We start from the raw sequence: 16,322 nt of genomic DNA on the forward strand, positions 1-16,322 counted from the left end.
GTATTCTGGCCTGGAGAATTCCATGGACTAGTCGCAAAGAGTCAGACACAACTGAATGACTTTCATTTTCACTTTAGGATGGGTCCTAATCGAATATGACCTGTGTCTTTATATCAAGAGGAAATTTGGACAGAGAGACAGATGGGCACAGAGGGGAGAAAATGCCATGTGACTGAGGTGATGCATCTACACGTGAGAGAAAGCCAAGGAGTGCTGGCAAACACCAGGAGCTAGAAGGGGCCAGAGAGGCTGCCCCTAACCCCTCAGAGCTTGGCCCTGCTGCCTCCTTGATTTCAGACTTCCAGCCTCCACCACTGTGAGGCAACATATGTCTGTTGTTTGAAGCCACCCAGTCATGAGTGCTTTATTATAGCAGACTTGGAAAGCTAATACAAAGAGCATCTGGACTGAAGGAGCAGCATGTGTAAAGGCTCTGAGGCCAGGAGTCCGTCAGAACACGGGCGGAACAGCCGAGAGGACACCATGCCTGGAGAGGGACCAGTCAGGGAACAAGGAGCAGAAGATGGGGTGGGAGAGGCCAGCGGGAGGAACCAGGTCACCCTCAAGTCTGTGCCTTACTCTGCAAGACAGAAAAGAAAGCATCAGCGGGCTTTGCGTAGAGGGGGCTGGGATCTGACTCTCATTATCAAATTATGTCTGTGAAGTGCAGCCTGATTGGCAATGAAGATTTTTTGTTTTTTTTTTACCCCCTTAGCCCACTTCACTTCTGATAAATTCCAGTTGAAGGGTGGGGAAGGCAATGTTGTTAATATTCATTATTTACGCAGCTGTTGCTGTGCTGTGTGCTATTGAGAACTTATAATGATTGCCATCCTTGCAAGTTTACAGTGACAGAAAGCTTTTCTCTACCTGCACCATGCCAATGCCATTTATTCAGGTCTCATGCACTAGAGGATGATTGACTTAAATCTCTCTCTTCATTTAGGTTTTTAAAAGTTGATGTATTTATTTGACTCTCCTGGGTCTTCGTTGGGGCATGTGGGGTCTAGTCTCCTGACCAAGGATCAAATGCATGATCCCTGGGTTGGGAGCACAGAGTCTTAACCACTGGACCATCACAGGATAGGTGTGTCTCCTTCATTTCGTTCTGATTATGCTTTGCCTATGTATTTCTTTGGCTTGGCTGGAGAAAGATAAGCTCCCACAGGGCTAGCTGACCATTCCTGGTAAACAGAAGTTTCAGCACGCAAGATAAAAGGGAAGTTTTGGAAGTAGACTCAGTTGGTGGGGAGATACCAGGGTTTTTGGTGAGTGAGTGATAGAAACATGGACGGAAAGGAGGAGATGCCGATCTTAGGACATGAACAGCATGGCAGTGGTCACTACAGTGGACCGAGCAGGACAATGAGTGCTGGGACATTGCTTCATTCATTCTACCAGTGTTTATCGAGCATGCCCTGCACGGCTATTCTTGGGTTAAACACTGGATATTGGGCTTCCCTTGTGGCTCAGCTGATAAAGACTCCGCCTGCAATGTGGGAGACCTGGGTTCGATCCATGGGGGAGAACAGAATGGCTACTCACTCCAGTATTCTGGCCCAGGGGATTCCATACACCAGATATTAAAAAGCTAATAAAATCCGGCTCCATCTATACGTGATTCCCAGTGTGTGTGAACAAAAAAGAAACAATACAGAAGGAGGAAATTCATCCTTTCTGCTCAGAAATTGGAGAAAATATTGAGGCAGGAGGAATAGGGGATCTGGAGAACATATGATGAGGCCCAGGTATTAAGCAGCTTTAGGCTGGCAGCCAGCAAGAGGGCCGTCAGGAAGATGGAAGCTGAAAGCTGAAATGGGGCAGGTGACAGGTGAACAAAGCAGGCCGGGAGGAATTCTAGGAAGTGCTGGAAGATCCATAAAAACAGGCAGGGCATCTGGAAAGTGTCTTCACAGTTGCAGAGCCCAGATGCAGGGTTGGGATTCAAGGGGAAAGACTACATTTTACAGGGATGGTGAGGGGGGGTGGGGAGAAGGAAATGGCAGCCCACTCCAGTGTTCTTGCCTGGAGAATCCCAGGGACAGAGGAGCCTGGTGGGCTGCCGTCTATGGGGTCACACAGAGTCGGACTCGACTGAAGCAACTCAGCAGCAGCAGCAAGGGGGAGTGGAGGGTAAGAGCCACAAGGCATAGTCTTGAGGGTGATATGTGTCCTGCTTGTTGTCAGACAAGGATTTTTGGATCTCTGCAGAGAGACATAGGATAAGTAGTTAGTTACAAATAATAGCTGAGTGTAAGATGGTTTCAGGTTTTGGAAACAAAGCAACTCCCCGATTACTGTGGGACAAAGGTCAGCAAATTCGGAGCGTGGAATGTTAAGGTCAGACTTTAACCTTCTCACAAGGCCCCTTGCCTGAGCTGTGGTCATGTTTACCCCGAGTGGCCCCCCTGATTAGCTGTGGGGAGAGAAAGCCCACGAGGAGACTTCGAGAGGCAGTGAGTCAGCACGAAATGTCTTGCATAACCTGGGAACTGCTGAAACACAGGCTTAAACCACATGATCCACACGAAGGAGAAAAGGAGACTCTCCGTGACCATGGGTCAGGTCTTACCCACAGCTGCCACACCACCACCCACCTACGTGGGCCAAAAGTTAGCTGTTCCGGGCAAAGCGCTTTCCTATATTCTTAGTGAAACAAAAGGGAAGAGGAAATTCTAGAATGTGAGACGGACCGGAGGTTAGACCCCAGCTAATCCTGCTTCTTCCTTTTAGAGAGGAGGGACCTGAGACTCAGAGGTGTTACTCGATTTACAAAAACCTGAAAAAGAAAAAAGACAGCTGAAGTTCTTTGCTAGTCTATACTTAATTTAGATTTTCTCTTTTTCTCAAATGGCTGGAGAGGAGAAAGACTTTTCGACATAATCATTATAATTTGAACAGCTTCTTCTTGGATTTCTTTCTGGTGTAAGGAGCAGTTCAGGAAAGTAGAGTCACGCGTATGCTCCCTGCTAGTAATAAACATCTCAAGAGAATGAACTAGAAATATCTTCCTCTCTTGGATGCCACTGGAAATACTTGTGTATCTGCATTTAACTCATTTCTTTTCTGTGGGCACGGTTACATTTTTATCCTAAACAGCGCCGTGGAAAAGACTTTCTCTTCCTGTCCGCTCACCCAGAATGTTTAAGAATACTTAAGCCTCTAACGTGTGCTCTGAGGTCAGAGTACCCGTACTGAGTCTGACTGTACTTCTTGCTAGGAATGTAACCTTGGACAGGTGATTTCACCTCCTTCTGCCTCAGTTTTCTCATCTATGAAATGGAGATGTTATATTAGCATTGTTAGAATGTTAGATAGGATGAGAGAAGTTAATACTTGGAAATTTCTAGACCAATGCTTACCACATAGTAAATACACAATAATTCCTTGCTAATAATATTATTTTATATGTGACCTTACTTAGGTGACCTTGGGCAAGTCACCAAAGCCATCTGGGAATCATTTGTAGAAATGAATGATTTGGGAAAACTTTTCTGATGCTAAGCTTCTAAGGTTCTGTCCTACAATGTTGCCATGAAAGTGAAATCAATAGTTACATTTTCACATTGACTGCAACATTTCTGGAAAACCATACTTTGGGGGTTTAAAGATGAATGTCACTGATAATTGGAAAACTTTCTCTTTTTCATGAATGATCTTCTCCATTTGCTCCTTATTGCTCATAAATTGAAAAAGTTGTCTTGAACTTCAGTTTTACCAAATGCGAGCATTAGTGAAAGAACACAGATTTAAAGGATGAAGACCATTAGAGCTCCTTTGTCTTTTCTGGCTTCATTGTGTGGGTGTTTACATTCTGCAGGCGAGAAGACTCCAGCTCTCTCTGACCCTGACCTTTACATAATATTTATTGGATTAGGAAAAAAACAATTCACAGAGTAATAAAGATTTCTGGGCATGCATTTATTATACACAGAACTGTGCTTCATTTTGGAAAATCTGTCCCAAACCTACTCAGGCAAATCATCCATTACAAGGTCACTGCAGACTTAGCAGAATGCCCTGCTGAAATCTTATGTTTTAGCTGGAATGGCAGTGATGGCATGAAGAGAAAGAGAAGAGAGACGTTTATCTGGAGGGAGGAACCTTCACCAACTCTGTGCAGATAAGATAGAAGTATCCAAGGTGATCTTAGGATGGCCCATTGGCTACAGAGGAACCACTAGGGTTTGCAGGGGACCCACTTTTGTTCCCAGGGGCTAGGCGCCCTCCCTTCCCCCTCCCCGCCCTTTCCCATCTCCCCTTTGCCTTATTTTCTCCTTCTTGAAAAATCTCACAGATCCAGACTTTCTTCTCTGTTCCCAGTGATACCACCCCAGGCCAGGATACCTCAAGTCTCAATATCCGTGACCATCTCTGAGCACCTCTCTTTGCCACTCCTTGGCCTAACAAACCTGTACCACATGAAGCTTCCAAAAATATTTACCTTACATTCTACTTTCCTTTGATTACTTAAATAACGAAGCCCAGAGATACGCTCTTACTTATCAGTTCAAGTCAACGTTTCCCAGACTACCATCCTCAGCTCTCTATGGATTAGTTCCTCAGTATCTATCTAGTTTATTTCTGAGAGATCTCAAATCTGGTTCCTCCCATTCAGCAAGGTTCATCTCTCTTGCTCAACAAATATTTCTTCAATAAAACAGTTTTAATTAGACAGGGTTCGATTGCTCATAGAAATATAGGACTTTTCAAATTTTCTATTTCTTTTTGGGTTACCTTTGGACAAGATACTTTTCTACAATCCTATTCATTTTTTTCATACACATATATTTAAGTTTGTAATATCATGTGTTTTTAATATCATGTGTTGGGTTGTTAGTGATATTTCTTTTCTCTTTCTTGTTATTAGTAAATTGTGCTTTTAAAATTATAATCAGTTTTTATCATAAAATATCCAAATATTTTTTGAATCATCAAAGAAGAAACTTTTGATTTTGTTGATTTTCTTCATTGTACATTTGTTTTATAGTTTATTAAATTCTACTCTTATCCTTATCATTTTCTTGTATCTTCTTTTTTAATATGCTGTTGCTTTGTCCTATTTTCTGAGAAAGTACTTTGTTAATTTTTAGTCTTTCTTCTTTTTTATTACTATATGAATTTAACATACTAATTTCCCTTTAAAATTGGTTTTGGCTGTGTCTCACAAATTTTGATATCATTTATTTTTATCATTTAGTTCCAATTTTTCTCTAATCTCTACTGCAACTTCTTTTCTTCTCTTTTAATGAAAGGGTCATTTATAAGTCTCTTACCTGATCATCAGATTGGAACACAGGAAGAGGAGGATTTCAGGTATGGCTTTGTTGGCTTAAAAATGTACAAGAGAATTAATCAGAGGGAAAACTGAGTCTAGAGCTCAAGAGATAGATCTGAGCTAGATATAAATATCAGGAATTACTTAGCAAAGAGATGGTTGTGAAACCTTGTAAGCGGATGAGTAACCCAGGAACAGAAAATTGCATGAATAGTAGACGGCCAAGAGAAGATCACTGAGGACCATCAAAACTTAAGGAGTGGGAAAACTAGACAAGCTTTAAAACAGACTAAAATAAGTACCTAGAGAAGTGATATGCAGCTGCTGGGATTGAAAAGTGATCGAAAAGGCATTATGCTTTATTTCTAAATTTTCCTTAAAAGGGGAAAAGAAATATTATGGTGACAAATCATATTTGGGGAAGGGGCTTGGGGAAGAAAGACTTTTTAAAAGAGATTAAAGTCTTGGGTGTCTGTTAATGGAACTGGGCAAAAGCCACAGAAAACTTAACACTGAATACTGATTGAAAAATGTCTTCAAGGATAGCAAGAGTCAGTAGGATCCTCAGCAAAGCAGGAGGTAAGAGCCCTGATTGGGAAAAGGGACGCCTCAGTCTCTGCAACCAACCAAGAGACAGACAGACAGACGAGTGTAAACTCATGTGTAGAGGTTTGGGGAGCAGGAGGCTGAAGGGCTTCTCCTGATGTTTTGTGTTAAATCAAAACTGACATTAAGTCTTATGAAAATTACAAAGGGAGAAGACAATATTCACATTCAAGTCCTGGTCCACTTTTCAAAATTAGCAATAATGATAACTGAAATATAGAGGGTTTACAGATTTCTCCTTGTCTTTAATTATTCCTCTCTGGAAAGACTCCAAACAGAGGGTGTGGCAGCTTAGCAGCTGGGCTAGGGTGCAAGGTATAGAGTGATGGTTCTCCAAGTGTGGTCCCTGGACCAGTAGTATCAGCATCATCTAATGACTCATCAGAAATGCAGACATGCAAATCTTTAGGTCCCATCCAAAAACTCTTGATTGCCAAACTCTGAACTTGGGGACTGTTGTCATTCTCCTAGGTTTTCTCTAACAAACTGCCACAAACTTAGAAGCTTAAAACAACAAAGATGTATGATTTCATAATTCTGAAGACCAGAAGTCTGAAATCAAGGTGTCGGCAGGGTCATGCTACTCCTGAAAGCTCTAGGGGAGAATCTTTGCTTACCTCTTCTCGCTTGTGATGGCTCCAAACATACTTGACTTGTGGGGGTATAAATTCAGTACCTGCTGCTATCTTCATATGGTCCTTTCCCTTGTGTCTCTTTGTCTCAAATTTTCTTCTGCCTTTTTCTTATAAAGACACCTGTCATTGGACTAAAAGCCCACCCTAAATCTAGGTTGATTTCATTTCAATATCCTTAACTTAATTGTCTCAAGTTCTTGGAGTTAGAACTTGGACATATCCTTTTAAGGGCTATTGTTTGACCCATGACAAGCCTACTGGCCTGCTTTAAGATGACATAGAGTAGTGAATCTCAACCCTGACTGGGCAGAGCTTATAAAATCCCTGAAAACTAAATCAGAATTTTTGAGGCAGGAACTCACATTTCACCAGATGTTCACAACGTCAGCTGACTTTGAAGATCGACGGTATAAAGAGAAGAATATTAAATATAGAGTTAGACAAACCTGGGATCCAATGTTGCCCCTTTATCATATCAGAAGAGTTTAAAATGGAGACAGTCATAGCTACTTCATCTTATTACAATATTATTATGGAGCTTAAAAAGAATTGTATATGTAAAGCACTTGGGTTTTTAGCTATATACTGTATGACTTCAGAGCTTCATTCACTCATGAACTTATTTATTGAAGCATTTGAAATGACCTTCTGCTGAGAATTTTGATTCTACTTATAGCCCTCCCTTAGCTTACCTCTGAAGGCAGATAGAAGGATCTCCTTTGTAGCATTCTGCTTGTCTCCCTCTCAGCCTTCAGAAAGGAATGTATTTCTGCCTGCCTCAGTTCAAGATCTCTTATGTGATTGAGTTTATATCTAATTGGACACACAGAATATCTGGGTTCTAAGCATTTTCCAGGAAGTATAATCTTGAGCTCATATCTGCTTACTACTCATCAAACATTCTGTTGAGCAGAATACTTTTCCAGGAAGACTGCAAAAAAGACTAAAAATATTCTACATTCCAAATATTTTATGCGTTTTTTTTTCTTTTTTTTTAGAAAAAAGAAAAAGAAATTGCTATCAAGCATCTAAATGTCAAGGACTGGAGATACTGTGATGATTTGAGTCATTCTGTAACTGAGCCTAGTCAGGAGACAGAAAACAACCAACTCATAGCACGAACAAAGGTAAAATCGCAGCGACGGCAAAGGCCGTGGAGGAGGCTTGCTCGGTAAGATGTTGTGAACATGTAACGTGATCGGACAGGGTCAGAGAGGTCAGGGCAGGCTCTCCTGAGGAGAGAATCTTAAGCTGAGGTGTCGAGTATGACTAGGAATTAACCCTGTGGAAAAGGAAAGAAAAACATTCCAGACAGAAGGAATAGCAGGCAAAATGCTGTGTAGCAAGGGTAAAGTGTCCCCTCCTCACCCTTTTCCTTGCTTCCTGTTTTTCCTTCCCCTCCCTGATCACCTCTTGGTAGCAAGATGGCCACCAAAGCTTCAGATATTGAGTTCACATTCAAGTCACAAAATAAGGGAAAAGGGGGTAACACTAGATTTTATCTTTTCCTTTTGTCAGAAGTTAAAAACTTTCCTAGAAGTCCCACAGAAGACTTCTCTTATATTTCATTGAGTAAATGCTCAAACTTAGGTCAATGCCCGACAAAGAGGATAGGGACCAACAATACTGATCTAAATCAAAATAGCTCATTCTTTTATTCCAAGGTCAAATATGAGTTTTCTGAGCAGAGAAGCTGTTGCTGCAAGAATTCTGCTGGGGAGGCCATCAATAGTGCCTGCCACAGAGACTGCAGCATGGTCCGAGCAGAAGATGGAAAATAGCAGGCTTTGGGTGATATTTAGGCAGTTACAACAACAGGACTCAGTGATTAGTTTACCATGAGGTTAAGAAAGTGGTATCTTCTAGTAGAACAAGTAGCCGTATGAGCAGAGGGTTATGTAGGTAAAGAGTCTGGTGCTTCTGAGAGCAGAATATCTCAGCCTAGACACTAATCCCACATCGGGCTAAGGAAGTGTTAGTCGCCCAGTCGTGCCTGACTCTTTGCGACCCCATGGACTGCAGCCCGCCAGGCTCTTTTGTCCATGAGATTTTCAGGCAAGAATACTGGAGTGAGTTGGCATTTCCTTCTCCAGGGGATCTTCCGGGCCCAGGGATTGAACCCAGGTCTCCTGCACTGCAGACAGATTCTTTACTGACTGAACTACAAGGGAAGGGCCATACTGGGCTAGATAATTTTCGTGTGTGAGTGTGAGTGATTGTATTAAATTTGCCAGAGAAACAGAGCATACATATGAGAAGTTAGCTCACGTGAAGGAGGCTGAGAAGTCCCATAGAGGCAGGAGATAGATGGGCCCCAAATGAAACATTTACAACTAGACTCTGGTTTATTCTTTGAGACAAAGATGATAGCTGAAACAGGACAGGTGGCTGGTCTTTGTCTCCTGTGAACACTCCAAGGTAATGGGAATGGTAGACAGAGGCTAAGACCTGCTTATGTGAAAGATTAGGAGATCATATATATCTTTCTTAAGGTCAAGGAGATGCTTTCCCCCAAACTATACGTGTGCAGAGAAGATCCTCAGGGGAGGGGATCCTGAACCATACTATGTTCTGCTAACTTCCCAGAGACCCTCACACAGGAATCCGTCTTGGCTAAAAGATGCACACATATAAGGGAGCACCCTGAAACAGACCAAATATGGATGGGGAGACCAAGAAAGCAAGATGATTGGCCAGAGGAAAACTACAGACTTGTCCCCATACACGTGATTTTTGTTAAGTTGCTCAGTCATGTCAATCTCTTTGCGACCCCATGAACTGCATCATGCCAGGCTTCCCTGTCCTTCACCAACTCCCAGAGCTTGCTCAAACTCATGTCCATTGAGTCGGTGATGCCATCCACCCATCTCATCCTCTGTTGTCCCCTTCTCTTCCTGCTCTCAATCTTTCCCAGCATCAAGGTCTTGTCTAATGAGTTGGTTCTTCGCGTCAGGTGGCCAAAGTATTGGAGCTTCAGTTTCAGCATCAGTCCTTCCAATGAATATTCAGAACTGATTTCCTTTAGGATGGATGGGTTTGTTCTCCTTGCAGAAGCCACCCTGAAAGTGTACAGCCCACTCTCTTTCCTCTCTCTCTCTGAGACCACTCATGCTTTCTGTGCATATATCTTCTCTCCTAGTAAACTCCTTCCTTGCCTCACTACTTTCCATCTCTTGGCTGAATTCTTTCTTTAAAGCAGACAAGAGCCAGGGTCCTACTCTTAGCCACTAGTCTCTGATGGTCTAGGGGCTAGGATTCAGCACCTTCACTGGTGTGGCCTGGATTCAATTCCTAATCAGGGGACTGAGATTCCACTTCAAGCTGCCACATACCGCAGCCACCACCCCACAGCTGCTCGAGATCATCATAATTTGCTGTCTGCCAGATGGAGATCCAAGAGAGCCAAAGAGAAGTTCCCATCTGAGTCTGAAGGCCTGAGAACCAGGGGAGCCAAAGCTAAGAATCCCAGTCCAAGGACAGGAGAAGATGAGATGTCCCAGTTCAACCAGTGAAGCAGGAAAATAAGGGGTGGATTCATCTTCCTCCCTCCTTTTGTTCTACCCAAGTCCTGGAAAGATTGGATGATGGAGGCCACACTGGAGAGGACAATCTGCTTTACTGAGCCTACAATTCAAATGTTAATCTCATTCAGAAACATCCTCCCACCCTACAAGGAATGCTTAATCTGGGCCCTCCTTGGCCTGTCAAGTTGGCACATAAAGTTAAACATCACAGTGGCTGACCTGTCCACTGAGGATGTTCAGCAGCATCCTTGGCCTCTATCCACTCCATGCAAGAACCACTGGTCCAGTAGTAACTAAGTCTCCAAACTTTGCCAAATGAACCCTGGGAAGAAAATTCACTGTTCATTGAGAGCTGTTGCCTCAGAGAATTCTTTCTACTGGAAAAGGCCTTGGGTGATGTGGTCACAGGGGCGGGACTGAGGGGACAAGGGGAGAAGGGACATTGTCTAGGGCACAAAATTTCAAGAGACTCTAGTACAATCCTGAGAATGAACGCCTCCTTAAATTTGTGCCCTAAGACACTCACATACCTCTCCCTTGTTCTAATGTGTGGTATTAGCATAATTTTAACAAGGATAAACCTGATTCTGCTTATAACTGGTTCTTCTTCAAGGGTGTTGTTGAGGATGTTACTCTGTATCCAGTGCAGAGTGGTCTATTTATGAGAAACCCCAGGAGAATTTCTGCTTATTTTTTGGGGAATAGAGATGCTTTTCCTAAAGCCACTGGGTTGCTTTTATCTGATGAACATTATGAACTATACCATCATTTGATTCCCTTTTTTCATTGCTTGTTATTCATTTTCCCTCTTTTTTTTTTGTATTGACTGTTGTCAAACTTAGAAACCAAACCAGTGGTTTCCGTGGCAAGAATGTATAATAACATTTTCAGCATTATTCCTGACTGTATGTGAAGTTTTTGCCTTTGTTTTTGCCTTTGTTTTGTCTCAGTTTTGTTTTGGGTCATTGTACATATTACGCATTCTTATAAACTACCTTAAAGATATTTGGCACTAATATCGTAAAGTATCCAGCACAGGCCCTGGCCCCAGAATCCATTTGGTATATAGCTACTTCCTTCCTTCAACACTGAGATTGGAGAGAAAGAGGCTATCAGGGACAGAGGTTTGTAAATGACCATGTGCTCTGGAAGGATACAAGCAATACTTGGGGGTGAGGATGGTTTCTGAAGGCAAAGAAACAGAGGCAGCTTGTGTCAAAAGATTCTAAAAATAACATTTACCTCTCCAGGAAAATAAATAACTTCCAGTGATAGACCTTTGACTTGTGGCTTTGTTGATCCACACTCTCGGGGGTTAGAGAACTTTCATAAACCTGCCACCTACATCCCACCCTGGAAGCACTTGTTAGTACGTGTTCAAGTGTCTGAAGTGTCATGCGCCTTCACAGTGGGTGCGTGTTATGGCTGTGAGCTGTGTTCCATCTTCCAAAGACAAGATGCAAGCAGAATGACAGACGGATAACTTAAGAAGCACTTGGGAAACTGACGGTTACATTAAGTGAGAGAACAATGAGCCCTGATCAACAAAGACAGAGCTGAGGCTGGGGGCAGGGGAGGGGGAGTCTGTTGCTCTAAATAGCCTCTGCCTCTTGCAATGAGATTACTGCATTTTCATCATAATTATTAAATCTTGGCAAGAGGCTCGGCAGCCTGTTACTCACCTCCCTGATGTCAGGCTGCTCTCCCCACTCTGCAATTCTGAAACCTGGCTGGCAATGGCACCCTGAAGAGCAGTTCTAACAGCGCTGCAGCAAACTTTCCCCCACTTGAAATCTTCAATTATATATGTATAGACTAATGGCAATCTACAGCCTACCATTTTCTCCCTCTGTCTTTTTTCTTATCGCCATATCATTAGCTTCAACAAAATTAAGTTAGGGACATTTAGTGCTCAGAGAAGCCAGGGGAATAATAACAGATGGATTAGGGTAAAGGGGATAAGGCAGACAAAGGACAATTTGACTTCCTTTTAGAAAAGTTTGAGCTACACAAAGAGAAAGACACATGAGCACAAAGGTAACATTGAACTTCACAGAGAAAATTTCAGCCCATGGTGAGTTGACCTACTAAACCCCCCAAGATATTAAATAATCACCAATCCTTGAGGGGAATGTATGGGGCAAATTAAAGTGATAATATGTGTTGTACAGTGTAAAGCACTGGAAAAAAAAAAATAGAAGAGCGGTGATAAAGTACTATTATTTCCCCCAGCCTATTTAAGCTCTTAGTTAAGTAAATAACAAAGATTCTGGTTTAAAATCAACCATCCCTGAATGCTAGAGACACTAGGGAATGGCACTTGAAGGACCACAGAAATATGGCATCTGAGCTTCATCAGAACCCAATAAAAATCAGATCTCAATATGCACCCCTTGAAGAGCTTATTTAACCTTATCCATTTGTTATTAGGGCTTCCCTGAGATAGCTGAGTTGGTAAAGGATCCGCCTGCAATGCAGGAGACCATGGTTTGATTCTTGGGTCAGGAAGATCCTCTGGAGAAGGGATAGGCTACCCACTCCAATATTCTTGGGCTTCCCTCATGGCTCAGCTGGTAAAAAAATCCACCTGCAATGCGGGAGACCTGGGTTCGATCCCTGGGTTGGGAAGATCCCTGGAGAAGGGAAAGGCCACCCACTCCAGTATAGTCCATGGGTTCCCAAAGAGTCGGACATGACTGAGAGACTTTCACTTTCATTTGTTATTAGCATTAATTAGGCTCAAAGGTCAGGTCTGGCTCTACTGAACTGGCAAAAGTGTCTTGAACATGTTGTTTAGTCGCTAAGTTGTCTTTTGCGACTCTTTGGATTATAGCCTGCCAGGCTCCTTTGTCCATGGGATTTCCCAGGCAAGAGAACTGGAGTGGGTTGCCATTTTCTTCTCCAGGGGATTTTCCTGACCCAAGGATCAAACCTGTGTCTCCTGCATTGGAGGCAGATTCTTCATCACTGAGCCACCAGTGAAGCCCCTGTTTTGAATATAGTAGGTAGTTAATATGTGTTCACTGAATTAAATCAAGGTTAGTGTACATATGTTTCAAAACCAAAATGGGTAAATACGAGAGAATGTCATTTGAAAATAATTCTTTAAAACAAATATATTCTAAGATTTCACAGATCTATATTCCAGTGGGGAATGAAGAAACCAGAGCTTTATAGGATGGATGTAGGTTTTCAGAATTTATTTAAAAAAACAAACAAAAAAAAAAAACCTCTCTTTTGTTTATCTTACATGATTTTTCACCAGACTCTTGTAGGGAAGTTTTTGTTATCCAAATGAGGTAGATATTACTAGTGTCCTTCTAGCCCATGAAACATCTCCTTGCTCTTAGGTCTGGCCAGGAAATGAGTTCAAACCTATTGGCTGCTAGAGAAAATGACATGGGTTCATTCTTGGGGAGGTGACGAGATGACCATAGATCATTATCTATCCTCTCTTCCCAAATTCATTGACCAGTTAGACTATACGTTCCACATGATGAAGCTGCAGGATGGTCTTTATCAGCCTGGACTTTAAAGTTATCACATAAAGGAAAATTACCCTGAAAGGTCATCTAGACTCATGTGGATATTTGCGCATAGGAATAAACCTTTGTTGTGCTAAATTACTTATATCTGGCTGGGCTAGTTACAGAGCATTATTAGACCTATCCTTATTAATATACTAAGCTTTATAAATGAGAAAACCGAAGCTCAGAGAACTATTTTAAATTGATCCAGATAACACTGCAGGTAAGGGTCAAAGAGTGGTATAAGAATCCAGATCTTGCTGAAAAATATTTCAAAGAAAGGAAAACACCCAGCCCTTCTGCAGGATGGGAGGAAAAGTCATAACTGAGCTTTTGCTTTGGTTTTTTTTTTTCTGGTTATAGAGATTGGCAGTAATATCTACTCTGGGCTGCAGGGTCAAAGAACAAAAATGTTTCTTCTATGCTGAAACACAGACTAGAAGGGGAAATAGTTATTTATGTGCTTTCTGCACTGTCTGAAGAGCTTCTCCCACAGTGTACTAATAACTTTTGTTTCTGTGAAAGAAAGGTCCACATCTTAGTGGGCTGACACACAATAAAAGTTCATTTCTAACTCACACAAAGTCCAGTTTGTGGAGCTTGGGAGCTTAGCTTTACACAGTTATTCAGAAGTTCAGGGTGATAGATTCTACCACGTACAACACATGGTCTCCAAGGTCACCTACAGCACTGGCACAAAGCTAGCAGACAGAGAAAAATCCAGCGTAAAAAAACTGAGCTGGTCTTTAAGGACGGAGCTTGGCAGTGGATTATATCACTTTGGTCTCATTCCATTGGCTAGGAGAAAGTCATGTGATTCTGCTTGGCTGCAAGGAAAACCGGGAAAGCTAGCGCTGGGGTGCCTAGGAAGAAAAGGAAAAGAATTGGCAAACATATAGCAGTCTATACCACAGTCAATCCTTCTGGTCACCAAACAACCATTCCACTCGTTTTTCCAAGTGGAAACCACACTCACTCACCTCCATTCATCCTCGCGAGGCAACCCAAGGTCCTGTGTGGTCCCTTCATCTGCTCAAAGTCCAGGATCTTCGGGTGATAGTCAGTCCTCTCCATCAGCTGCCACGTTTATTTCCCAAAATCTGAACTAAGAAGAGAAATGAACTGTCCTCACAAATAATGGTGATGTGGGGATAAAACGGCAACCCACCCCAGTACTCTTGTCTGGAAAATTCCATGGACAGAGGAGCCTTGTAGGCTACAGTCCATGGTGTTGCAAAGAGTCAGACACGACTCAGCGACTTCACTCACTCACTCAGGGATAGAACCATTTCAGAAAAAAAAAGAGCAGAAAACAAATAGCAGTCCCCGGTTCCCTTTGGTTACGGAGTCCTGTGGGGCAGGTCCTGTGGAGGCCCCCAGCCTGAAGTCGTGCAGATTTCCTTGCCTAGCTTCCCAATGTTCTCTGCATGAGGTGTTACCTTGCTCTTACTCTCTGTGGGTCCTGGGGACACCCCCCTCCAAGTGGCTCTTCTTTGCCTACTGTTCTCTAAATCTAAAGGTCCTTGAGGGTTGTCTAGCTTGTACAGTATACTTTTTGTTTTTGGCTAGTGATGAGGAATTTAATAGCTCTTTTTAGTTTCACGCAGGTGAAGAGTTTTTAGTCTGGACTCATGGTACCTGTGGTTCAATATCCAATACAGTTCTCCTGAAATCTTAGGAGGCTTCTGATTCTATTTGCTTCTGATCAGCTCCTTGTACCAGAAACCCAGCCCAAACTTATTTTCTAGACACAATTCTCAATCTGTTTTATTTCTTCACTTTCTTACCTTACGTCTCTCTTTCTCAACTTAATATTGGTTTACTTTCAGCCTGGAAAAATTTGTGGAAAGGTGACATCTGTAATCTCATCTTTGCCACAGGGAAGAGTCATTTTCTTCAACCGGTGTTTTATAAACCATTTGCTACTAAGTATATTTTTCAAATTACATCTTTTTAAAGTTTGGGTTTATATGTGCCGAGTTTTTCCAACCTTTTGAGATTCCAAAAACTGCTGGTGTTTCTTTATTTCTTCTCATTCTAATTGAAAATCAGTCAATTGTACCCTGAGATGGTGTCCTTTGTATAATAGCTTTTCAATGATGAACCATCATAACTGATTCTTTTAACCATTTTTCCTTAGCAGCACTGGCTCAGCAGGCATAAAATCTTATTTCCATGTTTTATCAGATATTTTGATAAAAATTTTGCTTCTAAATAACAAGTTCACTTGTCCCGCCTCCCATATCAGTTTCTTGGTTCTGTCTCTCCCTCTGCCAAGTCAGTACTATGTAGTTTAGATTTTTCATCTGATGGTACCCCAATTCTGATAACAACTTCTCTATTTGTTAAGATATCAGGCAAACCTGAAATCTTAACAATTTAATGGATGTTTATCTTCTTTAATCATAAATTCCAAGTGGGGATGCATGTGGGATTCCAGCCCACCTTCATTCAGGATCTTTGCCATCTTGCTTCCAACAGTGCCATGGTCAAGGACATCCAGGTGGCACACACAGGGGGCGTGAGTAAGAAAGGTTTTTACTAGATATTCTTAGGTGCCAGGCTTAAAGAGGTATATCTCACTTCTGACCACATTTCATCCGAGGCTAGGGTTTTACCGAGTGGGGAAGGCAGAAGAACAAGAATCCCTGAGAGCAAAGGTTGAAGTGGTTAGGGTGATAGAACTTATTCAGGCAGTGAAAGAATTAAAGTCAGGAAGGTGCTTATGAAACAGAAGAAATGTGAATTTGAA

The sequence above is a fragment of the Dama dama genome, chromosome 14 (assembly GCF_033118175.1).
Source record: "Dama dama isolate Ldn47 chromosome 14, ASM3311817v1, whole genome shotgun sequence".
NCBI lineage: Eukaryota > Metazoa > Chordata > Mammalia > Artiodactyla > Cervidae > Dama > Dama dama.